Here is a 27,765-nt window from a genome sequence, read left to right on the forward strand (position 1 = left end):
CAAACAATAAAATCTTTGTAAAGACAAACTACACTCAAGGAATCTGTATGCCCCCGACCAGTTCAGCCACAAACGACTCCAAAGGGGAGAGTCTAACTCTTTCTGGGGAGAGGGGTGCCCCACTCCCAGCCCGATGGTCGTTAGGTCCCCCAGCATGGCTTTTGCTCTAGGCCAAAGCTGTCCAGTGAAGTGTACTATGGACTACAAACTCAAGCTCCGTATAATACCTTAAATTTTCTAGTAACCACATTTAAAAACATAAAGAAGCAGATGAAATTAATTTTCAAATTATATTTTAATCCAGTAAACAAAAAGTATTATCATTTCAACATGTGATCAATATGTCACAAGTCATGGCTGGCGTGCAGGTAAGTCTGACCTTATTTTGATGACTAAATACATTCCTTTCTAAGACAAAGTGCCACTCCTAGGATGGGAAGCTAAAATGGGAACCCCTTTACCTTGGGAGTAAGCCTGTCAGGTAAAACACAAGACATCTAGTTAAATTTGGTTCTCAGTGAATAATTTTTTAGTATAAATACATCCCAAGTATTGCAGGAGATGGACTTCTACTAAAAAAAGAAAAAGAAAGTTTTCATTGTTTCCCAAAAATTCAAATTTAACTGGGATTCGTGTATTTCTGTTTGGTAAATCCAGCCACCTAAAAAGCATGATTAGAACGGATTCCTTCTTTAGCTAAAAGAGAGTACATCAGTGGTGAGTGAACACAGCTCTCTCCCATCAGGGCCAGAGTTAACGATCACGGGAGGATGACGTGTCATCAGGTGGCCAGTAGGGTTCAGAAGTGCAAACGTGCGTCTTCCTTGGCCCAGCACAGACCACAAGGTACTGACAACCCCACAAAAGACGAGGCGATAAAGGCAGAGGAGATGAAGGCAGAGGGAGAAAACATGGCCAGTTCAGGAAGCAGCAGAAGGTGATGGTGCCCAGGAGGTCACAGGCCAGCCTGCTGGGGAGCCTCACAGTTCAAGGTGTGAAGCGCTCTTCCCAGGGTTCAGTGGTGATCACACCTGCAGGAAGGTGCACAGCTAAGCAGTAGGGGGTCACTGAAGCCCAGTGGCTACTCTGCTCCACCCTTGTTTCTTTTCCATGAAGTTTACAAAATATCTGTACATCCTGTACTCCCATGAACCTTGTACAAGACCTTGATCTTAATGCAGCATCTTCACCTTTCCAACCTGCTGTAGGATTTTCTTTATCAATCAAATTGTTCTTTATTTTTACTTTATGTACTAAGAACTCTCACAATGGGTGACGAGAGAGAAGTATCGTGTCCAACTTATTAGATATTCCTTAGTATCTTCCCAGTGAGAGTGGTGAAACATGCCCCCCAAATTCCTAAAATTCCTCAGAATTGCAGAACAGTAGTGCCTGGTTAAAGCTAAGGGGCACGGTGGGCCCAGAACCTTGGGGGAGATGTGTTTCAGGTTAATTTAGGATTGAGCATGTGTATGGCTTGGAGGAATGATTCAGAGCATCTCATACAGTAGATCAGGGTGGACCTTAAGAAACTCCAGTTTTAACCACTTCCCAGGTGATGCTAACACGGCTGGTCCAGTGATGACACTTTGAGAACCACTGACTTACACAAGGAGACAGCTTCCACAGAAACTGAAACGGCACTTTTTGAGACACTTACTCTATTTTATTCTGAGAGCTTCCTCACATGGAAAACCCAGATGCCAACTTGAAAATTAGCAGAGTAGCTCTTCCACAACTAAGGTTGTAAAGAAAAAACAATATGGAGATGCATTGGAAGGGAGAGATAGAGTCTAGTCAGGACCCATACTCCTGATGGGTGACCCAGAATTAGGAGGGGACATTACCAACTTGGTATCTTCCCTGGGAGGACATGCTGAGCACCTGAGCCCCGGTGACCTGAATGAGGAAGACAAGCCCCCATATCTTGATTTGAAACCAGCAGAGCTACGTCTGGGAGAGAGCTGGGGGCTGTGGTAAGCCAAGACCCCATGCTTAATAGGTTAGTGCCAAACTTACTGACGCTGAATGTTGCCGGTAATGATGCTCAATGTAGCCACAGGTCACATGGGAAAGAGAATTATATACTAATTTTAGGACACGTGCCAAAGGGGCAAGGATTTCTTGAAACTTTATCCAGGGATGAAATCACTTGACATTTAAAAAAATCCTCCCTGTACCCAGCTGTCCCAGTGCTAGAAGGAGACTTTTCTGACATTCCTCACTTACCTTGCTAGCACTGCTTGCCCTGCTATGTCTCTGTGTTCCCTGTGGAACAGACATACCCAGCCCAGCCACGTCCACAACGCTCCTCCAAAATGGCTTTGCCCTCAAGGGCCTGGATTCCCACACAATCGCCTCCTTTCCTACCATTCACGGTGGGTGGACTCAGCCGTGACTTGCATCCCCTCAAGGTGAGTCCCACTCCAGGTCAGCTCCAGCCAGAAGTACACCTGCAACTGTTGAGGTGGGGCTTACATTCAGCTGCACTGGGGGCCAGCCAGACCCACCAGCATGCCCAAAGCAAATGCAGGTCCATCTAACAGAACACCAAACTCAGCCTACACAGGAGACACCCTGGATTTCCTGTCTCTGGTGACCTGGGGGAGCTGTTCCTTTGGGCCGCCTAGGAGACACTCTACAAACATCCACTTATTCAACATGGAGACATAGTTCATCTACCTAATATTAATGCATAGAAACAAAAAGGCAAAATAAAGAGACAAAGAATCTATGCTAAATGAACAGCTAAGACATAAACTCAGAAAAAGAACTAAACAAGATGGAGATAAATAATCTACATCAAATGACTGCAAAGTAAGGGTCATAAAGATATTTACTGGGTCTTCCCTGCTGGTTCATTTGTTAAGATTTTCCGGACAATGTAGGCAACAAGGGTTCAACCCGTGGTCTGGGAACTAAGATCCCAGGCTGCGGGGCAAGTAAAGCTGCATGTCACAGCTGTTGAACTCATGTACCCTAGAGCCTGTGCTCCACAAGAGAAGACAGAACGATGGGAAGCCCACGCACCAAAACTGAGTGCAGCCCCCACTCTATGCAACTAGAGAAAGCCAATGACACAGCAAGCCCCAGTGGACCCATTAAATAAACGAATAAAAGATATTGACTTCTATCAGGGGAAGCATGAAAGAACAGAGTGAGAACTCCACAAAGAGGCAATAAGTATAAAAAAGAACTGATTATAATGGAAGAATACAATAACTGACACGAAAAATACAGCAGATGAGTCAAGAGATTGGATGACTCAGAGGACAGATCAGTAAGCTGACACACAGAGCAGTGCCGGTGCACTGGGCTGACCCAGAGGGAGGGGGCGGGGCCTCAGGACGGGGAGCACATGTGCACCCGTGGCGGATTCATGTCAATGTACGGCAGAACCACTACCGTACTGTAAAGTAATTAGCCTCCAATTAAAATAAATATTTATATTTAAAAAAAAGACAAAGAAATACAGAGTAGTGGAAATCACCTGATCTGAGCACCAAAAAGAAGAAAATAAGCCAAAAAATTGAGGATAGTTTAAGGCCATTTGGTGGATATCAAACATACTAACATTCACATTATAGGAATTCAAGGAGAAGAGAGAAAGATAAACTCTCCCTTGAAGAAACAATGACTGAAAATTTCCCTATATTGTTGAAGGAAACACACCCAGGTCCAAGAAGCACAGAGAGTCCAACACAGGGTAAACCAAAGGAGAAACATGCCAAGACATATACTGATCAAACTAAGAAAAACTTAGCAAAAAGAGAAAATGGTAAAAGCAGAAAGGGAAAAGCAACAAATAACAAGGGAATCCCCATAAGTTTAACAGCTGATCTTTCTGAAGAAACGCTGCAGGCCAGAAGGGTGTGGCATGATATACTTAAAGTTATGAAAGGGAAAAACTTACCAGCAAGACTACTCCAACCAGCTACGACCTCACTCAGATTCAAAGAACTCAGTACCTTTACAAATAAGCAAAAGTTAAAAAATTCAGCACCACCAAAGTAGCTTTACAACAAATATTAAAGGATGCTCTCTAGGCAGGAAATAGAAGGGAGTGAATAGACATGGAAAAAAAAACAGAATAATAAAGTAAATAATAGTATCATGCATAGCAATAATTACCTTACCTATAAATGGATAAAATGGTCCAACTGAAACACAGACTGGCTGAATGGAAACAAAAACAAGCCCCATATAAATGGTGTCCATAATACATCCACCTCAGACCTAGGGACACACACGGACTAAAACGGAGGGCCTGGAAAAAAGGTATTCCATGCAAATAGAAATCAAAAGAAAGCTGGAGTAGCAATTCTCATCTCAGATAAAATAGACTTTTAAATAAAGACTATTACAAGAGACAAGGAAAGACACTACATAATGATAAAGAGATCGATCCAGGAAGAGGATAGTGCAATAATAATACACACACATCCAACACAGGAGCACCTAAATACGTAAGACAAATACAAATAACCATAAAACAGGGAATCGACAGTAAGAAAATAATACTAGGGGACTTTACCACCCCACTTATACCAATGGACAGATCATCCACAAAGAAGATTAATATAGAAACATAAGCCTTAAATCACACATTAGACTAGATGGACCTTATTGATATCTTTAGCATATTCCATCACCAAACAGCAGAATACATTTTTTTTTTCCTCAAGTGCACATGAAACACTCTCTGGAATGGATCACATCTTGGGTCACAAATCAAGCCTTGCAAAATTTAAGAAACTGAAATCACAGCAAGCATCTTTTCTGATCACACTGATACATGATTAGGGATCATTTATAGGAAAATTTGTAAAAAACACAAACACATGGAGAAATCAAACAGGTCACTGAAGAAATCAAAGAGGAAATTTAAAAATACCTAAAAACAAATGGCAATGAATAAATGACAACCCAAAACCTATGTGATGCAATAAATCAATGCTAAGAGGGAAGTTTATAGCAATACAAGAAGCCTACCTCAAGAAATGAAAAGAACATCAAATAAACAACCTAATCTAACACCTAAAGAACCTAGAAAAAGAGGAAAATGGCCACAAAACCTCCAAAGTTAGCAGAAGGAAAGAAATCATAAAGATCAGAGCAGAAATAAATGGAAATGAAGGAAACACGAGCAAAGATGAATAAAACAATAAGATACGTCTTGGAGAACATAAACAAACTTGACAAATCATTAGCCGGACTCATCAAGAAAAACAAGGAGAAGACTCAAAGCAACTTGAAATGAAAAAGGAGACGTTACAACAGACCACAAAGAAAGACAAAGGGTCATAAGAGACAATTAGAAATAACTGCATGACAAGAAAATGGATATCCTGGAACAAAAGGACAAATTCTTAGAAAAGTACAATCTTCTAAAGACTGAACCAGGAACAAATAGAAAATATGAATAAATCAAGCACAATAATTGAAATATTATTTAAATTAAAATAAATTAAATATTAATTTAAATAAATTAATTCAATAGCTAATTTAATCAATATAATAGATTACTTTATAATATTAATATAATACATAATTTAATATTTAATGATTAAATTAATTCAATAATTTAATTTAATAATTTCCATTATTAAATTAAAAAATATTCAATTATTCAAGGACAAAGGAATCGTCCCATTGGGACAATCTGGTATCCATGTGGGAAGGTAAGTTGGATCCCTACCTCACAAAACACCACCAAACCAATTAGACACATATTAAAAACCAACAATTGAAGGAAGAACTTTACAAAATTTGGAACAATTTTTGATGAGGGAATATCTTTTCTTTAAATTGAGGTATTGTTGATTTATAATAATTTGTTTGTTTAAGGTGTACAGCAAAGTGATTCAGTGATTCAGCCTCTCAGGTGCTTCCTTGGACAAAATGCATTCCCTTTGGGAGGTCCCTGGGCCATGCCCTCAGAACAGCTGCTGCTGCTAAGTTGCTTCAGTCATGTCGGACTCTGTGCGACCCCATAGACCCACCAGGCTCCCCTGTCCCTGGGATTCTCCAGGCAAGAACACTGGAGTGGGTTGCCATTTCCTTCTCCAATGCATGAAAGAGAAAAGTGAAAGGGAAGTCGCTCAGTCCTGTCCGACTCTCCGCGACCCAATGGACTGCAGCCTACAAGGCTCCTCTGCCCATGGGACTTTCCAGGCAAGAGTACTGGAGTGGGTTGCCATTGCCTTCTCTGTCAGAACAGCTAAGAATCCTGAATAGGCAAAGCAGCAAGCATATGGTGGTGCTTGTGGGGGGTTTTTAGACTGAATAAATTATTCTAACAGTATAAGAAACTGGAGAAGGCAATGGCACCCCACTCCAGTGTTCTTGCCTGGAGAATCCCAGGGACAGGGGAGCCTGGTGGGCTGCCGTCTATGGGGTCGCACAGAGTCAGACACGACTGAAGTGACTTGGCAGTAGCAGTGGTAGCAATACAAGAAACAAGTCCAGAGGTTAAGAGAGGATCTCCAAACCTACCTTCAAACAGGAGGTCTTGCTCCCTTGAATGTGGGTGTGTGAAACAGCGCTTGGGAAAGGAAGAGGTGTGTCATGAATATTTTGTCTGCAGAGGACAAAGCGGTGTGTAGAGAGGATGTGCAGGCACGTCCCAGGACACTGAGCACACGGACACATGGACTGGAGTCTCAGCTCTGCTCTGGAGGCATCACACTCTCTCTACCCCGGACACAGGGTGAGCAGCTCGCACGTATCCTGGAGAGTATGGTCACATGACCTGGACCTGGCCAATCGGTGTGTTCCATCCTCCCTGGCCACCGTGAGTGGCTCAGGACTGGGGCGGTGACCAATCAGGGCCCAGGGCCGGGCCTCACACTGGAATCAAGGGAAGAGGAGGGCTGGTTCTGCCGGAAGGGGTGAGGCCGGGTGAGGTCAGGCTACAGCCGTGGGAGGGGAGTGAGTTCAGCCTGGGGCAGTTGGTGGCCTTCCTGCGCCCGTCAGGGCAGAGCCGCCAGCCTGAAAAGGAGGGCGCTGCTGAGCCCGGGGGTTGAGAGCGCTGGTTCCTGCTGTGGTCCCGGAGCTCCCCTGAGACCGGAGGGAGGCCATCTGCCCGTGAGTCCTCTCCTGCTTGTCTGTCAGCTTGTTTGAACCACACTGGATTTTCTGTCCAGCTGGCTACGTGGAGACCCTGGAAATGCTCCTATGTGAATTTTGGCTGGCTTCAGGGAAGAAATGCCAGATGACACTGGGAGACTCCAGTTTAATCTGGATTCAGGTCATGTCTCTTGAAAGTGAAGTGAAAGTCCCTCAGTCGTGTCTAACTCTTGGCAACCCCATGGGCTATACAGTCCATGGAATTCTGCAGGCTAGAATACTGGAGTGGGTAGCCTTTCCCTTCTCCAGGGGATCTTCCCAGTCCAGGGATTGAACCCAGGTTTCCTGCAATGCAGGAAGATTCTTTACCAGCTGAGCCCCAAGAGAAGTCCAAGAATACTGAAGTGGGTAGCCTGTCCCTTCTGTAGCGGCTCAGCGTTCCCAGCCCAGGAATCAAACCAGGGTCTCCTCATGGCAGGAGGATTCGTTACCAGCTGAGCTATCAGGGAAGCCCAGTATCTCTTAAGGCCAGCTATTCATTGATATCTCTTAAGGCCAGCTATTCATTGATATCTCTTAAGGCCAGATATTAATTGTAGAATTAATTAATTGTAGACCCTAATTAGTCTTCATGGGATTAAGCTGGCAACCTGCTAAGGTAGCAATTGATGTCCTTTATCTAGAGGACAAAACGGGGGCTCACAGAAGTGGGTAACACAGCTACAGTAAGGAAGTGTGTACCTAGACAAACCCCCCAGATCTTCTGTTAGAACTCAGGGAAGCCATGTGGTGTGGCTTGTCCATGTGACGGGGGCTAAGGCACCCAGCCCACACTGGATACTGTGGGGACCTGACTTGGTAACTGCCTTCTGGCAGCTCTGAGACTCACAAAAGCAATTTGCACTGAAGAGAGGAGGGACACCTCTCTTCATCCCCCCCACCACACCCTCCGGGTACTCCCACACCCTGCCCCCTTTCTCTTTCTTTGTAAGGGAATAAGTGTCACGCTCATGTGACCACATTGGCTGTCCACTGTTCACGAGCTACCACCTGGAGCTGCTACCGGAGAGGCCAAGAGCCTTTGCCCCTGAGTACCTCTCTTTGCTTTGCACTGTGGGGGCCCTCCTCCACACCTGCACACCAGAGGCCGTTTCTGAGGCATGCAGGGACCCTCCTTCAGTTTGCAACAGGTTGCATCCATCGCTGTCCTTTCAGTGCTTCCCTTGACACTCAGCTCCTGAGCTCCTTTGTCTGCATTGCGGCCCACCTGGCTGCCACGGGAGGGACAGAGCTGACCATGAATCCAAAGCTCAGATCTGACAGGCAGGAATCTGTGTATAAAGGGCCTGATTAATCATGCTGTAGAGGCTGTAGTGGGCTCCAGGGATCCGTAACCAGGGCTTGGGCCAAAGTGACTCCACAGCTGTTTTAATGCCTGGGGAGGGTTCTGGCTACAGTGGGGGTGGGGTGAGTCTCCTGAGGTTCTGAAGGCCCACTGTGCAGGTTCATGGCACACAGAGAAGAGAAGGCGGAGTCCTTTCCTGGAGCTGGTGGGCTGCGGGCACAGCCATGGATGACCAGGAGTCTGCATCTCCCTAGGGGCCGAGGCTGGCGCTGAGGGAATCCTCAGTGAGGATTTTTTTCCTTAAAAGCCATCCTAAGTGACTTCAGCTCCATTGCTTTTTGCCAAAAACCTGCAATGATCCCAAGAGCTTTGTACACTCCAAGGGTGGTGACTGGACGTGGAGCCCAGCACAGACCCAAGTCAGTCCTGCCCTGAGTCCCACGGGCCGGCCACACCCTCCCCCTTCCTTGGCCTGGCTTTCTTCTGCCAGGACCCCCAGAATGGTGGAAAGGCAAGTGTGGCCTCAAGCTGAGGGGCCCAGCCTGGGCTCCAAGCCCCTGGGGGTCCCCTTGGGACGTCTGGTGGACCTAGTTCCCCCTGCCGTGGGGCAGCTCTCTCTCGGGGACTGTCGTGTTTCTTTGCTTTCTGTTGTGATGGGGCACCCCAGTTATCTCGGGGCGATGGGAAGTCTGTTGGTGTTACATGCTCCTGCCTTAGATGGGGAAACGTTATTGCTGCATTGACGCTGCTCACTCGATACTGGGTATCTGTTAAACACAAATGACAAGGGGAACAGAGCAAAACAGAGAAAAAAATGGAGAGTTGCTGGGTTGCCTCAAGTCTCACCTGTGATTAAGAGTGTGTACAGCCTGCACGTGAACCCGGGTTCCCACACCTGCCAGCTACCAGGTGCCAGGCGCTGATTTTAGACCCCCAGCTTCACTAAGGAGTCATTGACAGATACATTTTTTGTGTATTTCAAGTCTACATTGTGATGACTTGATGCCCATAGACGTCGTGGAATGAGTGCCCCACATACGCATCGCCTCACACGATTAACTCTGTGTGTGTGTGTGCCTTTTATGTTATTCTTATAATCCATGAACACAATACAGATAGCTCTCCATTTTTTTAGATCTTATTTATCTTAGAAGTTTATAGTTTGCTGTATGTCTTGCACATGTTTAATTAGATAACTTGATATTTTCAGTGCCATTATAAATTCCTAATAGAGATAGAATTGACTTTTCTATATTCCCTTGGTAAATCCACTTAGTTCAAATCATTCTAATTGTATTTTTTTATGTATACACAATTATGTCTGCAAATAAGTTCTTTTTTTCCCCTTTGCAACTGTGATAACCCTTTCCTTTTTCTTGACTTATTGTATGGACTAGGATCTCCAGTACAGTGGTGAACAGAAGTAGTGAGAATAAGTATCCTTGTCTCTGTCCAATTATCAGAGGAAAAGCTTTCACTATTTCACCATCACACAGGATATTAGCTTTTTTGTAGATATTTTTATCAAAATATGTAAATTCTTCTCTGTTAGTTTACTAAGCAGTTTTTTCTTAGTCATGAGCTAAAATTATTATATTAAAAATTCTTAAGTTTATCTTCTGCAGATTTTGAAACAGGCGATTTTTCTTTTATGTGGTGATTTAACTTTTAAAAATTTTGTGATTCTAAAACAACCCCAACCTGATCTCAATGTATTCTCCTTCAGTTGGACTTTATTTCTTAGTGTTTTATTTAGGATTATTTCATCTATACTCAGAGTCTGTAATTTTACTTTCTTGTACTTCTTCCTGGTTGGATTTAGTATCAAGGTTATGCTAGTCTTATAAAACAAGGTTGGAGAGTGTTCCTTGTTTACTGCAAGAATTCCTGTGAGATGACTGTTTTCTTCCCTAGAATTTTGGAAGAGTTGATTGGCAAAACCGGTTGGTTTCATTGTGGGGAGGCTTTTAATTTCAGATGTAATTTTTTTATGCAAATAAAATTTTCTCATATTGTATGTCTTCTTGGGTCTATTTCAGTAAAGCATTTCCCCCCTGCTAGGAATTTATTGAGATGAGCAGACTCTCCAATTAGTAAGTGAACTGTGGTTCATAATATCTTTCTTATCTGCAAGATGTGTTGTCTCCCCTTTTAAAAATCCTTGATGCTGGTGATTTGTGCTTTGTCTCTTTTTCTTAATAAGTCTTTCTAGGGGTTTATCAGTTTTATCATTCCTTTCAAAGTGCCAACTTTTGGCTTTCTTTTTAAAGAAACTTCATATTTGCTTTCTGTTTCCTTGTTTTCTGCTCTTTTTTTTTTTTCCCATCTGCCTTGTGTTTCATTCGCTATGGTGTTTTTTCTGGTTTCTTGGGAGAGAGGCTTAATTGATTTTTAGCCGTCCTTCTTTTCCAGTATACGTGTTTAAGGCTTTAAGTTACCCTCTAAACATAGTTCGCTGCATCGCACAAGTTTGAATAAGCCAGATTTTCATTATCTTTTAAGGAAAAGTATTTTCTAATTTTCATTGTGTTTTTTAAAATTATTAATCAGGAAATTCTTCAAGCAGTATGTCATTTAACTTCGGAATGTTTGGGGAGGTTTTTCTAGTGACCCTTTTTTGATTTCTAGCTTAATTCCATGAAGAGCCCTGTCTTCGTCTTTTTGGGCTACTGTTATAAATCCCGTAAACTAGCTGATAAACAACAGAAAGTTGTTTCTTGTAGGCCTGGAGGCTGGGGAGTCCCAAGCTCACCAGCAGGTGCCTCGTCTGGTGAGGCCTGTTTCCTGGTTCCTAGATTGCCTGCTTCTTCTCCCTGTTCTCGCAGCACAGGAGCCCATTCCCCCCTGGCCTGACCCCTCCCAGAGTGCCTGCCTCCTAGGATCATCACCACCTGCCGGGTGAAGTTTGAGGGCCCATAAACCGTCAGCCCGTTGCAGTCCCTAAGTATACCCTGCATTATTTCAGTCCTTTGAAATAATTTGAGCTTTCCTAATGGCCCAATATATATTCTTTTTGTTATATGTTCGTTGGGCTCTTGAAAATAATATGTATCAGTGGGATGCAATGTTCCATGTGTATCAGTCAGATCAGGCTTGTCACTCATGTAATTCAGATTCCAGTAGCCACGTTGAGTAAAAGCAGAAGTAGGTGAAATTACCTGTATATATTTTATTTTAGCACACATAAAATATCATTTCAGTGTGTAATCAACATGATAAAACCTAATGAAATAGTTCACATTCTTTTTTTCATGCTAAGTCTTTAAAATCCAGTGTGTGTTTCAGGCTTGCAGCGCATCTCATTGTAGAGCCAGCCACATTTCAGGTACTTCATGGCTGCAGGTGACTACATACCAGGGGGCCGTTCCACGAGAGATGTGTCTTTAACGTCTCCCACTGGGATTATGAACTCGGCTGTTACTCCTTTTCTATTTCTGTCAGTTTTTATGTATTGATATTTTGAGGTTATGTTATTAGGTACATTCAAATTTAGAATCCTCATCTTCTTTCTAGACTTAACTTGTGTCAGTATGAGATGCTCCTTTTTATCACTAATAATGCTTCTTTCTTTAGAGACTATTTGACAGTGATATTGCCACATCAGTTTTCTGTCCTTGTTGGCCTAGGTATCTTTTAGGTTCACCTGTCTAAAAGATATTCCATCTTAACATGTAGCTCTGTGAATAGTGTACAGTCTTCATTGGAATCAGTTTGACACTTTATCTTTTAATGAGAGTATTTGCTCTGTTTATAATGTTGATATTCAGTGTGTAGACACCATGCTGCTGTGTGTTTTCTGTTTGTCCCACCTAGTCTGTGTTCTTTGCTCTTGCCTTCTTTTAAAGCTATGAAGTGTTTCTCTAGTTCTGTGCTCCTCTGTCAGGTTGTTAGGTGCGCATTTGCAGACACAGCATGTGTTTTACACTCAAGACTAACTTAGTACTTTTACTGCCTCCCTGACTCGACTGTTTCCTCCTGTCACTGTTACACTTTGAACTGTTAGATATATATTTGGCGTTAACATCATTGTTTTGTAGAGTTAATATTTACCCTCACAGTTACCTCGTTGTTGGTCTCTACTTGTTTTTTATATTTCCGTCAGAGACTACTTTTCTTTTTCCCAAAGCACTGCCTGAATATTTTTTTAGTGCATGTGTGTGGGTGATGAGTTGTCTCATTTCCATTTGCCCTCAAAGTCTCTATTTTGCTTTCACTTTCGAAGAGTATTTTTGTTGAGTATAGAATTCCAGGTTGGTGGTTATTTGTTTTTCAGCATTTTACAGATGCCAGTCCATTATCTTCTGACTTCCTTGTTCTTGGAAAGTCAGCTCTCAGTGTTGCTGTGCCACTAAAAGCCACACCTTTTTTCCTCTGAGCGCTTGAACATGCTCTTCTTGCCTTAGGCACCTGCAGAGCTGCTGAAACCAATGTGTGGTTTCATCTTTGAGTCAGTGGTCTGATTCTTGAACCAACTCTTGCCACTGTCCCTGTCAGCCAGTTGAGTCGCTCAGTATCTGACCCATTGCGACCCCATGGACTGCAGCACACCAGGCTTCTCTGTCCATCACCAACTCCCCGAGCTTGCTCAGGCTCATGACCATCGAGTCATTGATGCCATCCAACCATCTCATCCTCTGTCGTCCCCTTCTCCTCCTGCCTTCAGTCTTCCCCAGCATCAGGTTCTTTTCCAATGAGTCAGTCCTTCACATCAGGTGGCCAAAGTATTGGAGCTTCGGCATCAGTCTTTGCAGTGAATATTCAGGTCTGATTTGCTTTAGGAGTGACTTGTTGGCTCTCCTGGCAGTCCACGGGGCTCTCAAGAGTCTTCTCCAACTCCCCAGTTCAGAAGCATCGATTCTTTGGCGTTCAGCCTTCTTCATGGGCCAACTCTCACATCCATACATGACTACTGGAAAAACCATAGCTTTGACTAAATGACCTTTGTCGGCAAAATAATGTCTCTGCTTTTTAATATGCTGTCTAGGTTTGTCATAGCTTTCCTTCCAAGGAGCAAGCATCTTCTAATTTTACTGTCTGCAGTAATTTTGGAGCCCCCAAAATAAAGTCTGTCACTGTTTCCATTGTTGCCCCATTTATTTGCCACGTAGTGATGGGGCCGGATGCCATGATCTTCATTTTTTTGAATGTTGAGTTTTGCCAGCTTTTTTACTCTCCTCTTTCACTTTCATCAAGAGGGTCTTTCGTTTCAACCCCTGGAGGCATTTCTTATTCCCCTTTCTCTTTTCTCCACCATGAGAGTCCCCATTTATACTTTTTAACAACGTAGTTTAACAAGGGGCTCCTTCACTATATTCTATCCTTTTTTTCTCTCTTATATATATTTTTTACCTGACCCATCTTTCAGTTCACTGATCATCTCTTCAGCTATGTCCAATGTGATGTTAAGGCCAGAGACTGAGTTCTTAAATTCAGTCACTGTTATTGTAAAGTTCGAGAGTTGATTTTGATTCTCAGAAATTTTTCCTTTTGTCAAGTATATTTTTCAACAGGTGACATTTGCATCTGATACCTCTAGCATACCTCTGATATGCTGATATACATCTGATACCTCTGGATCTGGTTCAGTTTTTTTTTTCTCTTGGTCCTGTTTGTTGTTACACCCTCTTTTGGTTTTTTGATTGCATGTTGGACATTATGTTTGGAAAACCCTAGAGGTTCTGAGTGATGCTGTCTTCGCCAGAGTCTCCTCTGACACAGACCTCCAGTGGGGACAGAGCTGTCTGTTTACTCAGGGCCTGATGGACTTGAGGCTGGGGGTTCCTTGTAAGCTCAGTCTCAGCAGCCTTCACCCACCTTTCCCCCCGAGCCCAGGGAGGAGCTTTCCCGCGTCTCCATCTGGAAGCCTGGGCTGCCTCCCAGGGCCGCCCTCTTCTCAGCAGGTCCTGAAGCCCACCATCTGTCTCCTGAGCACCACGAGGTGACAGATAGTGCTCAACCGGTTTGGGCAGAGTGTTGGGTCCATTTTCTGACATCCGAACTGATTCACTAGGCCTGCACTCAAATTTTTGTCTTCCCAGCCCAAGGAACCATCCAGAGCTGTGTTATCCAGTCCCCTCCGCTTGACTTTTTTCCTGCCTTTTCTTCGCAGAGTTGGCTTTGTTCAGATGGCCCGAGGGAAGGAGCGGGCCTCTCAGTCTTCAGCTCCCTCACTGGGCTTCCCTTTTGTTTGAAATCTTGGATTGTGGCTGCCTAAGGACCTCTTTTTAAACTGTGTTTAGCTTTTCTAGTTCTCGGTAGGCTGATCTACAAGCTGCTTGCATCTGTCACTGGAAGTGGGGACACCCTGGGTGTATTCTGTCATCTGAAGCCGCATGTAACAGTCACAGTACTTGTATTGATCAACTTTGATACTGGGGAAAACAAGAACCAGGGGTCCTTGCTTAGTACCCACGGTTGTGTTTCTGGTCAGAATCCCCAGCTTGCCCGGGCTGTTTCAGTGCCACGTGAACTTGGGAAGGAGGTGGAGCAAGCAGCCCACACGGCCTGGACACAGAGGAGCCGGTCTCCCCTCTTCCCTTGCCCCTGCCGGCCCAGGGCAGGCCTTGCGATGACGGGCTGCTGGCGGTGGAGGCCAAGGCTGAGGAGGGAGGGGTTACGTGACCTGTATTCTGTGACATGGTCACATGTGGGTTTTCTATTTCAGTTTGGAAAAATGACTGCTTTTAGTCTTCCCTCCAGTTTCACTTTAAGGTGGAAAATGAAGATTTTATTCTTAAAGTTGAGCACAGTGATTTTACAGTCTTTTTGAAAGCAACAGTTGAGGTTTTAAAAACACATCTCAGAGAACTCCAGTAGATAAAGCCAAAAAGAGAGAACGTGTTCAGGGTGAACTGCAGGCGGGACCCCAAACTGTACTCTGTCTCTCCCAGAGTGTGTAATTCGTGAGATGGTTGGATATAGGACCCCAAGCACCCTGGGGACCGAGGTCCTCAAATGACAGCAGAGGTCCAGGCTGAGCCAGGAGCAAGTGGCCTGTGCTCTGGCTAGTGGAGAGCCGCGAGGGTGGGAGTGGGGCCAGGAGAGGGGTGGGAGACTCGGGGGCGGAGGGTGGTGCAGCACCTGGTGGGCTCTGGGAGGCGCTGGCTGTCGCGGCTCGAGGCAGGGACACCCCTGAACCTCCACCTTGCAGCCCCCACGGGGCAGAGTCGTCTGACAGCCCAGGGTCGAAGTTAAAAGGGCGAGTTCACAGCAGGTTGAATGAACCCCTGTACCCACTGTGGGTTCATTTTAAGTGCCTGGAGCGAGGTTGGTCAAGCCCTTGCTGAGCTCGAGTGAGGGAGTCAGTCAGGGAGGACCGAGCTCAGGGTGAGAGTGAGGGGCAGCTAGCGTGGTGAGTCCTCCTCAGCCGGGTGGGTTCTGGGGACGCCCTTGAGTTCATGGGTGCCCTTTCAGTAGCCCCACTGGAGGCTTGTTTGGGGCTTAAAGGGGGGCAGAAGCCCACTTAGAAGATGTGCTCATTCCCAGGGGTGGTGGTTTCTGAAGGAGTTCATACTGGTCGGTTCGACTGTGACCCAGTACCTTGCAGGGTCATGTTTGACTGGGGGCCTGAGCCACGGGCACGGCCTTCCTTCTCCCACACCCCACACTCACCTGTCGTCTTTTTGGCAGCCCGTCCCCCCTCTCTGCACCCTTGACGGTGGGCCTGAGCCCAGCCCCCCTGTTACCACAGAGCCCCTTCTGACTTAGTGGGTTCCAGTTCCGGGCTCGTAGGAGACGTGCTGGAGGCAGAGCCTTCATGCCATTTCTCCTTGAGACAGTGGTGCTAGTGGTCATAGTGTGAGAGCAGCGGTCATAGTGTGGGAGCGGTGTGTGTGAGAGTGGTGTGTGAGAGCAGTGTGTGTGAGAGCGGTGGTCATAGTGTGAATAGCAGTGGTTGTAGTGTGAGATTGGTGGTTTTAGCTCAGGAGCGGAGGTATCCTGCCATGAAACAGCAGTTGCCCCCGAGTGGGGGGCTGCCCCCATCCGCGAGGATGGGTTGCAGCAGGGCCCGCCTGTGGGCGCTTTTTCAGTGCTGCAACCCCAAGGCAAAGGCCAAGACAAGGAAGAACTTGGCCTCGGCCCAAGTCCTGTAAGGAGAGTGGCCTGAGGGGATGTCAGGATGCATTTAACAGGAGGCTTCCTGTGTGCTGTTTTAGATCTGTCAGGAATTCTCTGCTCCTTATTAATTCCTGAATACTCAGGAATTAAGAGGAGAGGCAAGCCTCTCCCGCGGGCTGAAGAATCCAGGCATTTCCTTCATTAATTTTTCTATAAGTGATAAGTACCCTCTTCCTTCTTGTGAACCATACGGTAAAAGTGACTGCTTACAACTCTCTCTGTCTTTAATATGGATCGCCTATGTTTTGTAAGTCTGGAATTTTAATTTTTATCTTTGCTGAGAATAACTACCTTGTAAGACAGTATATATTTCCACATCATGTTGATTAAAACACCTTTGTTCCATCAGAGCTCTGGTCCCCGTGTCTTTCTTTCTCTCTCTCTCTCTCTCTTTTTCAGGCTAATCCCTTGGAGCTCTGCAAAGGCTCTCTGAGTTCACTTTCCTGCCCGGGCTTCTAAGACCCTCTCGAGAAGGCACTCTGTGTGTTCACTCCATTGAGAGGGCACCTGAGGCCTCCGTGAACAGAGCAAGTCCCGTGTCGGGGGCTTTATTGGCTTTCTGCATAAGCCAAGGACTATCAGCCTCTTTCTGTCCCTTACCTTCTTATCATCAACTCCGGACCACCAAGTTCTGGTCCATTAAAGGACCTCAACAAGTGGCACCCAGAACAGGGACTTGGTACACGTAGGCAGATTCTTGGACGGAGTGACCGCAGGGCCTATTGAGGCCAGTAAGTACTAAGACATGGGTAAAAAGGCTGGAAAGCCCCATCACTTTTCTACTTTACTTCATCACTTATTTAAAGTTCAGGGATCTAAGGAAATGCATGCTGATTTTTTAGCTAGATTAGAAACTACTATTTCCCGTAGTGTATTTGGAGAAGCCAAAAGGCAACTAGAGAAATTATTTGCTTTACAACTCTCTCTCTCTTTAATATGGATCGCCTATGTTTTTTAAGTCTGGAATTTTAATCTTTATCTTTGCTGAGAATAACTACCTTGTAAGACAGTATATATGCCCACACCATGTTGATTAAAACACCTTTAATTACTTGCAAATTACTTGCATTATGTGATAATGCAAATCAGGGATGTCAAAAAGCTATAGCTCCAATTCGTGAGAAAGGGACTATTGATTATTTCAAGGCTTGTCGCAATCTAGGATTAGAAACTCAAAAGATGCAAATGGTAGCTGAAACAATAGCTGCTGCCTTAAGAAAGGGAAATAAAGGATGCTTTACATGTGGAAATAAGAACCATTTAAAAAGGGATGGCCCTAAGAAAGCTTAAAAAAAAAAAGAAAAGAAAAATATATAAAGATAAAAGACCTCCAAAAATCTGCCCTCGCTACAGTAGAGGAATGCATTGGGCTAAAGATTGTAAGTCTAAATCTGGCATTGAAAGGAAACCTATTCCAGAAAACTGCAAGCAGGGACCCCCCAGGTCCCCTTCAGCAAAAACCTGAGACAAATTCCATCTTTTACCTGAAACCCTCAACATCTGGCAGTGTTGCCATCGATATACCAGCTTTGGTTTTAGATACTATGAAGTTAACGAGCTCTACTTAAATTCAAATTCACGTGAACTGAAAAATATTAAATATATATAATTATTTAAATATGAATATAATTTAAATATAATTGTTTGCTAATCTAATTAAGACATGTCTTAAGTCATCAACATTATATAATACTTTTCTTATGCCTAGGTTTAAGGTAAACTAAATTTGTCAACAAAAAGGTAACTCTTTATATAGATATATATATATGTATGAGATAAAAACTTTTGGATAAACTGTTAAAAGTAATTATAGTTTTAATAGAATAATATATTATTATAATCTGTTATTATAATCTAAAATAGTCTCTTAGGATTAGAATAACTTAAATTTCTAGAGTTGTACTAAAACTAAATAATAAAAGTTTATTAAACAGCTAGGTCATTTCCAAATAAAATAAGATTTTAAAACATTAATTACTAAACATTAAATTCCTCTTACAAAAAGTTTTTCTTACAGAAAAACTAAAGAGATTTTAAACTATTAATAAATATATTTTATAATGTATAATATATTGATATATATAAATATAAATATATTCACCAATCTATAAAATGCTAATATACAAGACACTTCATAGTTGCTAAGGAAAAGTGAGATATATGCTTTTAATAAAAAGATATAAGATATGACATACTGAGATATACATCCCACATTTTCCCTGGGGGCCACTGCTCATTTAACAAACAATACAATTATTAAAATAACTTGGAAGAATGACGAGCCTATTTGGACAGAGCAGTGGCCCCTCACGAAAGAGAAATTACAGGCGGCTAAGGAACTTATAGATGCACAACTAGAATTAAAACATATTGAAGAATCTTGTTCTCCTTGGAACTCTCCTATTTTTGTCATTAAAAAAAAAAAAATCTAACAAATGGCATCTCCTAACAGACCTTAGAAAAGTTAGTGCATCTGTGAAACCTATGGGTGCATTGCAACCAGGACAAGATTGCTTTTTAAATATACCTTTACACCCTTTAGACGAATAGAGATTCGCTTTCTCTCTCTCTTCTCCTAATCATATTAGACCTCATGAACGGTACCAATAGACTGTACTGCCACAAGAGATGATGAATTCTCCCACCATGTGTCAGTACTACGTAGCCAAAACCCTTGAGCCTGTGAGAAAGCAATTTCCTAACTTTCTTGTTATTCACTATATGGATGATATATTGTTTTCGGCTCCATCTATCTTAAACACTGAACACATGTTTGATGTAGCTCAACTATGCTTTAAAAACTCTAGATTAATCATTGCCCCTGAAAAAATTCAAACCTCTACACCTTACTATTACTTGGGGTTCGTTGTTAATAGGCAACACATTACTCCCGAACTAACTCAGATCCGTGCTGATAAATTATCAACCTTAAATGATTTTCAAAAGCTCTTAGGTGATATTAATTGGATTAGACCTTCTTTAGGCATTGCTAATTATCAACTGAATAGTCTATTTAGTACTTTAAAAGGAGATCCTGATTTAAATAGCCCTCATTCACTTTCTCAAGAGGCACGAGAAGAACTCTGTTTGGTGCAAAATAAATTACAAAAACAATTTCTTACTCGCATCAAAATAGATTTACCTCTAGAATTGTTTATACTCCCCTCTAATTCTCCCACAGGACTTATTGCCCAACAAGAACACCCAGTAAAATGGATCTATACCCGTTTTATGGAAATAAAGTCACTTACACCCGACCTTGATTTAATTGCTCTAATCGTTATCAGTGGAAGAATTAGGACTAAAACTCTAATTGGCTCTGATCCTCATAAAATTGTAATACCTATCAATAAATACATATTACAGGTATTCCTTATAATCCACAGACACAAGACATAGTCAAAACAAACACATCACACACTAAAGTTACAAATAAAAAAAATTTTTAAAAGGGGAATACACAGGTACACTACTGTCTTCCTTATCTAAAGCAGACTTTACTAGGTTCTAACATTTTCTAAACCTATAACTATTGTTACTACAGCTTTATTTGTTTTAAAATTTTTAACCTCTTCTTAAGATTCGACCCAAGGGCGCCCCCGGCATTCAAAATGGAGATGAAATAAGAACCCCAGGAAGAAGAAATTCCAATACGGGCCATGTCTGCTCCAAAAATCTCCAGAAAGCACCACCCTCGGCGGCATCACCCCGATGATCTCCTCACTTGGAGACAAATAAAAGCCCTACTAATCAAGCTGAAAATTTGGTCTCTCAACAAGGGTTGCCTCCGAGTCCTGAATACATTCTCCTGGCAATGCTCAGTCTTTTGGCTTGTGCCTCCCCCTGCTCAAGCTCAGACTAACACCCAACCCCCCTCTATTACAGGTGGTCTAATGGACAGAGAGAGGACCAATCATTTCAACTAATGACTCTATACATATGCTTTCTCCCCTAGTACATGAAAGGGCCTTCACACCCTGGGCAGGAAAGAAAACTAATTAATATTTCTTTAGGCTATGAAGTCCTTCCCTTGTGCATGGGCCCAGCAAAATTGTGCATAAACGTCAGCCGACAAATTTGGGCTGACAAACTTGGGCTTTCATCCTGCCTCCAAAAGAAGACTTTCAGACACTGCTTGGATTATTTACTGCCCTTTCTTCGTCTGTAAACCATGTTTATACTACTGAAACTTTAGGGAAAGAGTTAGGGAAAGAACAAAGAACTTTATGCAAAGGGTTTACGTATAAAAACTTTACTTATACTCCCATTCCTTGGGACAAATGTCAAACCAAATCAAGAAAATCAATGTTTGTGGCTAATCATACAATTGTTGATTGGGGACCCCATGGTATGTGGTTATCTGACTGCTCAGATGATATTAACAACACTGTGTGTGATATGGAAGGTCACTGACACTATGATGGAACATTACTATGACAAACGACTTCTTGAGTGGCTTGACCGTGGATTAGCCCCACCTCCTCCTAAGATCGTCCTCGATAAACAGAGTGGGTCTGAACAATGGGCCATTTGGAAACTTGCTGCGAGCATCAGAGCACCGAAGAACTTGGAACTTGGACCGGACATTTCATAGGGACCAGTCGTCATAGTAACTATTTCTTTTGCTACAGTCAGTCATATTTTATACAGGCCTGTGTCCCACTTCCTTTTGTTATAGCCATAGAAAATTTACAATTTAATAAGACTTTTACGTTCTGTAACTTGTATTAATTGCAAACTATATACTTGTATTAACTCCTCTATTTCTTTAAGCTTTTTGTGTTATTCCTGTTCACGTCAATCATAGTGCCTACAACTGGGAACAAATCAAATTTCATTTACAAAATATACGTGATAATGCCTCTCTGAATGTACAATTACTATAAAAGAAAATCTTTAAAACCTTTTCTAAAAATCTGCCCTCTTCCCCTAATTTGGAAACCTTAGCTGAACAAATTACCTGGGCTAGACCCGCGAGGATGGTTTCAAAGTATTACCCACAGTATCGGGTCTGGAACTGTAGCTTTGGTGATTGTCTTGATAATTATATTTGTTGTTTACCATCGCCTTTCTATAAGGTTGGTTAATACTAACCAAACTCATTTGGTCAAGACCTTTTTTTTTTTACAAATTTAATAAAATAGAGGGAATTGTCAGGAAGCATTTAACAAGAGGCTTCCTGTGTGCTGTTTTGGATCTGTCAGGAATTCTCTGCTCCTTATTAATTCCTGAAGAGGAGAGGCAAGCCTCTCCCGCGGGCTGAAGAATCCAGGCATTTCCTTCATTAGTTTTTCTATACAGTGATAAGTACCCTCTTCCTTCCTGTGAACCATACGGTAAAAGTGATTGTATACAACTCTCTCTCCCTTTAATATGGATCACCTATGTTTTGTAAGTCTGGAATTTTAATCTTTATCTTTGCTGAGAACAACTACCTTGTAAGACAGTCTATATGCCCACACCATGTTTGATTAAAACACCTTTGCTCCATCAGAGCTCTGGTCCCCGTGTATTTCTCTCTCTCTCTCTCTCTCTCTCTCTCTCTCTCTCTCTCTCTCTCTCAGGCTGATCCCTTGGAGTGCAGAGGCTCTCTGAGTTCACTTTCCTACCCGGGCTTCTAAGACCCTCTCGAGAAGGCGCTCTCCATCTTCACTCCATCGAGAGGGCACCTGAGGCCTCCGTGAACAGAGCAAGTCCCGTCTCAGGGGCTTTACTGGCTTTCTGCATAAATCAAGGAATATCAGCCTTTTTCTCTCCTTTACCTTCTTATCGTCGACTCTAGACCACCAGGTTCCAGTCCATTAAAGGACTTCAACAAGGTGAGAGCAGCCAGGGACTACGCCCATCGGATTGGCCCTCACCCAGTGAAGCATTGGGGTTGTGTTTCATTTTGTTAGCATAGTTGTGGGCCCTGCTGGCCAGGGCATTTTGGCCTTAGTGGGCAGGATCGACCCCAGCAGTTTACCTTGTAAGAGGTTGTCCAGCTGCCACGTAGAGGATGGGCGGGGGCCCCACAAGAAGGGAAACACTGGCTGGAGGAGTCACGGGGGCATGTGGACTGAGCTATCAAGTCAGTCCTTGAAGCAGAAAGGCTAAGCCCCTTAATGTCTCCCTTCTTCCAAGGAAAGTATACACTGGCTGGAGGAGACTCTGGGGCATGAGGATCGAGCTAGAGAGTCAGTCCTTGAAGCAGAAAGGCTAAGCCCGTTAATGTCTCCCATCTTACAAACCACAGAGCAATGTGTCCAGTGTTTTAATGACGGGTACCTACTGCTTACGTGTATGACATACACCCTCATAGCTTCACATGTCTACTACATGCCTCTTACAAGTGCTGGGCACTGTTCTGGGTGCTGGACACCCAGTATGTAGTAGGGGATACGTAGCCCAGGATCTTTCTGTTTCTGCAAAGAAAAACAGAAGAACGAAAGACTCCGTGTGGTTCAGCTTGAGCAAGTTCACCACGTGGACGGCCCTGCGTGCATGTAAATTGTGGTAAAATACATATAACATAAATTTTACATTTTACCCAGTTGACTGAATGACTGGGTGGCTTCAGTGGAGTCAGGCTAACAGATGGCCTTGGGGTGCCATCTGCCTTTGTCCCAGAGGAACACTCCAAAGCTTGGTGGCCTTGTAGACCTTCCCTTTATTCTTCACTCTCCCCAGTGGCTCTAGGTCATTGGTCTGTGTGTCATTTAAGAATCTCTTTATCCACTTTGTTGTTAGGTTTATGTTTTGGAAAGCTTCTCAGGCGTCCCTGGGTCTTGAGAAGGCAGGCTTGGATTCCGGGTTCTCCCCTGCTGCGTGCCTGCCAGGTCGAGGTGGAGGCCAAAGGCCAGTCTGAGTTGTGGTGGTCTGTGTGGTCTTGGGGTCAGTGGACCCCCTCTCCTCTGGAGGGGCGAGGAGATCCTTTGTGTGAAGCCTGGAGAGACTTGACAGGGTCAGTCTTCACAGTCTTGCTCTCTTTTTAATTTATGTTTGCATTTAGTTTCTCATTTAAGTGTTTTCCAGGAGTTTCCAACTCCTAGTGTAGAACTCAAAATATGCAGGGAGCAGCTTCTTAAAAGAGAAGGAGAAATTGCTGAACTGAAAGCAGAAAGAAGCAACACCAGGGTCAGCAGGGGGATTCTCACGTGTTGACATTTGCCCCACGTGGGTCACCGCTAGCCTCTGTGTTGCTGTCTTTAAACTCTGTCTGATTTTCAAGTCATTTTTCACATCTTCCCACTGAGAAGACCAGGGTGGATCAGTTTGTGGTTCTCATACCTTACTTCAAATTTATGATGAGAGCTAATGTAATTTTAGTACCTTTGAGAGGGGAGTTCTCAACTTACATTTTTGTCCATGCTACACTTTGTGCGGGATCTTAGTTCCCCAATCAGGGATTAAAACCCATGACCCCTGCAGAAGGGTGGAGTCTTAACTACTGGGCCCCTGGGGAAGTCCACTCTTAACTTTAGGCTGAACTGACAGGATTCCAACGTGCCTTAGCATGTTTCCAGCTGTAGCGTGAGGCTGAAAGGAGTTATCAGCCCTGAAGTCAAGCATGAGGTTGAAAGTGCCCCTTTGGCCCTGCCCTGCAGCTCCTGTTGGAGCACCTGGGGTTACTGGTTGCCCGGTACATCCCATCCTTCCGGATTACAGTGGGCAAGCGGCAGGCACAGTCCCCAGCTAACATGACCAGCGAGGTGGAGGTGCTCAGGGCACGGAAACTGCTGTTTGAGCACCACAAGGCCCTGGACGAGAAGGTACCAGCCACCCATCCATCCTGGATTTGTACACTTAGTGCCTTGTTTTGACCTCACCGATTGCCTGGAAGTGCTGTGTTCCTTCCCTCTCAAAACAGGGCTAAGGCTTCCTTTCCCCCTTAGAGACTCTCCTACGGTTCTCTAAGCCACGAGGAAGACCTGACTAAGGTGATTGCACTCAGGAAGTCATAGAAAAGCAGTCACAGGAGGAGAGCCAGTTGAAGGAGCGCCTGGCAACCCTCTCTTTCCACGTTACAGATCTGGAGGAAGACCTGGACACGGCCAGGAAGGACCTCCTCAAGTCTAAGGACACGAACACGAAATTGCAGTGGGACATCCGCGAAGTGAGTGACGGCGGTCGTGTCTGCCTGAGGTGGACTGTGGGTCCCTTCTTCTCCTGGTGATCTCAGCCTTGGGATGGCTGAGTAAGAGCAGAGCACTGCAGAGACCACAACTGGCTGCCTCCCCACCTCTGCGTCAAGCTCTCTGGGGTAGAAGAGGCCTGGTCCAGGCAGTCCGTTGGCAGTGGACTAACACGAGGGCAGCCCTGGCACTGTGCTGCACCCTGGGTGTGGACTCCTCCTTTCCACAAGTTCTAGGGGGCCCAGTGTGCTCCTTTTGTAAAAAGTCATTCATCCATTCATTCATTTCTTGGCGTATAGTGGCTTTACACTGCTATGCCAATTTCTGCTGTACAGCAAAGTGAATCAATCATCTATCTATCTATCTCTCTGCCTCTCTTTTAGATTTCCTGCCCATTTACTTCACCACAGAGCACTGAGTAGACTTCCCTGTGCTGTACACTAGGTCCTTACTCATGGACTTTATGTGTAGTATCAGTACTGTATATATGTCAACCCCAGTCTCCCAGTTCATCCCCGCCTCCACCTGCCTGTTGAATGCTGAAATTTCCTTCTGATTCCCTCAGACGAGTCTGGTGACATCTGTGGAGCCCGTTCTCTCAGAGAGATGGGAGCATGCTGTGTGGGCTCTGCTGAGGCAGCTTGTCTGGCCATCTTCTCTAGTTTTCTGAGGTTCCGCTCCTTGAAGGGATGTGTGCCAGTGATACCGGCGGTCAGACAAGTCGTGGCGTCTGCTCACCCTGGGATCCTCAGGCCCGAGCTGTGTGACCATGTGGAATCATAATGTTTCTGGCGGTCGTGTCTGCGGGGGTCATGATTTATGAGAAACATCCCGGGGATGTGGCGCTGCTGGGGGAATCGTCCCCACTGCCAGCCAGCCAGCCAGCCAGCCACCCTGTCCTTCTGGTGGGAAAGTGTTGCCCCGCGCTGCCAGTGGGCAGTGGCTGGGGATGGAGAGTCAGGCGGGGTTGTGCTGGCGCGGCTGTTGGGAGCGTTGCCCGGAGCTCCATGAGCAGCTGTGGGGCCGTCCGTTGGTGGGCGGCCTGCGGTGTCAGGTGCGCTCGCAAACCCTCCCAGAGCAGGGTCACTAACAGCCGCCAGGGGGCGCCCTTCGCCCGTGATCTTCCTCTTCAGGCTTGGTTTCTCCTCTCCCCTGGCATCTCTGCTGTCAGTCCCAGGTTGGCCTTGTAGTCTGACCTTTCGTCTTCGGAAGCTCTGCCTCTAAGGAGGCTAAATGGTTCGAACTTCCCTCCCAGCTTAGGAAGGGAGAATGTGTGCCTCGTGCGTCCCGCACTTGGCGCTGCCTGCTGCCTGTGCTGGCTTGCCACAGGCAGTCCGAGGAGGGGGCGCAGAGGCCGCGGTTGCAGGGCCGGGGCAGGGGGAGTACGTCTCCTCTCACCAGCCGGTCACCAGCACCCTCCGTGATCCAGGCGTCACACACAAAGCCACACAGGCTGCGTGAGCAGGCATGCGGGCATGCCCCCCACGAGCCCGGGGCCAGTGGTCCGCACAGAGCACGGCCCACTTGCCGCCCGTACAGTCCCAGCCCGCGTGCCGTCAGGACAGGGTCGTTGCGAGCGGAGCTGACGCTGTTCTTGGCCAACAGGTGGGAGAGAGTCACGGCAGCATCGAGGATAGGCTGTACCAGATGGAGGCCCAACTGGAGGAGAAGAACAAGGAGCTGCAGCGGGTGCCTGTGCTGATGGGGAGGCGGCGTCTGGGCGGGAGATGAGGCTTGGGTGGGGGCCAGTGCTGCCTTTCTTCGCTGCTCCCTTCTCTGCCTCCAAGTGTGTGCCTGTGTGGCCCCATCTGCTGATCCGGGCACCCACCTCCTCGGGAGCAGGGCCAGAGGTGGTCGCCCATAGGCAGTGGGCAGGAGCCAGGGCCTCCCCACATTCAAAGAGGCTGCTTGTTGCTCTGACCAGCCAGTCCGGGGAGCTGCTTGGGATACAGGTGGACCTCACGACTGCCCCTCAGACAAACCTGGGGTGCCAGCCCGGGGCCCATGAAACTGAAGGCATGGCGCCCAGGTGTGGAGCCTGCTTGCCTCGGACGTGGCGCTGGAGTCCCACATGCCAAACCGCTGGTCCAGACATGGTGTGTGTGTAGGATGGCTGCCTCTAGACAGGAGAACCGCAGTTGCGCTGCAACAGAAGGCGCGTCAGGAAAGGGTGATGGTGGAGGCTCGCGTCACCAAGTCCTGAGAGAGTTTTCCTGGAAAGGTTGGCCACACGGCGATACAGACCATTCAGGAAATGGACTGGGGATCCCGGGTCCAGCCTCACATGTCAGTACTGTCCCCACTATGCCTGTGTTCTTGGGCCTGGACTGCAGAGCCTCAAAGATGGACTCCCAGGGGGCAATGGTTCTGACTCCCATAGTGAGCTCTGTGGTGAGGCGCCCTCCCGGCTTAGGCAGAGAGCTCAATGGCTCCCGATCAGGGGTGCTCTTCCTTACTTTCAGAACTGCTATTCAGAGGCTGTTGAGATCAGGATGCTGTTTATGACTAAGCCAATTCAAAGTCAACTTTTGTTTTGCTTTAAAAATCTTTGAATGCCAATGCCTTATTGTGGAAGCTGTGACAGGTTTTGTTTCCTTGGGCTCAAAAATCACTGCAGACGGTGACTGCAGCCATGAGATTAAAAAATGCTTGCTCCTTGGAAAGCCATGACAAGACATAGACAGCATATTGAAAAGTAGAGACATCACTTTGCCGACAAAGATCCATATAGTCAAAGCTATGGTTTTTCCAGTAGTCACGGATGGGTGTGAGAATTGGACCATAAAGAAGGCTGAGCCCTGAAGAACTGATGCTTTCGAATTGTGTTGCTGGAGAAGACTCTGTTCTAACAGAAAATAAACTGTTTTTAAATGTATTATAATGGAAAATTTCAAACAGGCACAAAAGTGGATGGAGTAGTATAATAAATACCCATGACCCGTCAATTAGTCTCAGCAATTTTTAACACAAAGCCAATCTCAAGTAGATCATTCTTCTGTCTTCTCTCCATTTTTTTTTTATATGGTAGGTTCTAAAACAGCTTTTTAAACCTTGAAATTGATGCTCATTTTATAAAACACAGCCTTGCCAACTTTGTTATTACTTTAAAAATTGCTTGAG

The 27,765-nt window shown here is 45.1% G+C and overlaps 1 long non-coding RNA gene across 2 annotated transcripts; it reads right to left on the minus strand.

Moving 5' to 3' along the window:
- Window positions 1-280: 280 nt before the first annotated feature.
- LOC129640722 (uncharacterized) lies at window positions 281-6,720 on the minus strand. Of its 2 annotated transcripts, XR_008708934.1 has the most exons (5): window positions 6,496-6,720; window positions 3,914-3,968; window positions 2,371-2,459; window positions 1,661-1,738; window positions 281-1,031 (listed from the first exon to the last, which is right to left on the minus strand). It is a non-coding gene; the product is annotated as an uncharacterized LOC129640722 (long non-coding RNA). The 2 variants fall into 2 exon arrangements; XR_008708933.1 differs by lacking the exon at window positions 1,661-1,738 and having other exon boundaries at window positions 6,496-6,719.
- Window positions 6,721-27,765: the final 21,045 nt, after the last annotated feature.

Source organism: Bubalus kerabau, unplaced genomic scaffold, assembly GCF_029407905.1.
Source record: "Bubalus kerabau isolate K-KA32 ecotype Philippines breed swamp buffalo unplaced genomic scaffold, PCC_UOA_SB_1v2 scaffold_38, whole genome shotgun sequence".
NCBI lineage: Eukaryota > Metazoa > Chordata > Mammalia > Artiodactyla > Bovidae > Bubalus > Bubalus kerabau.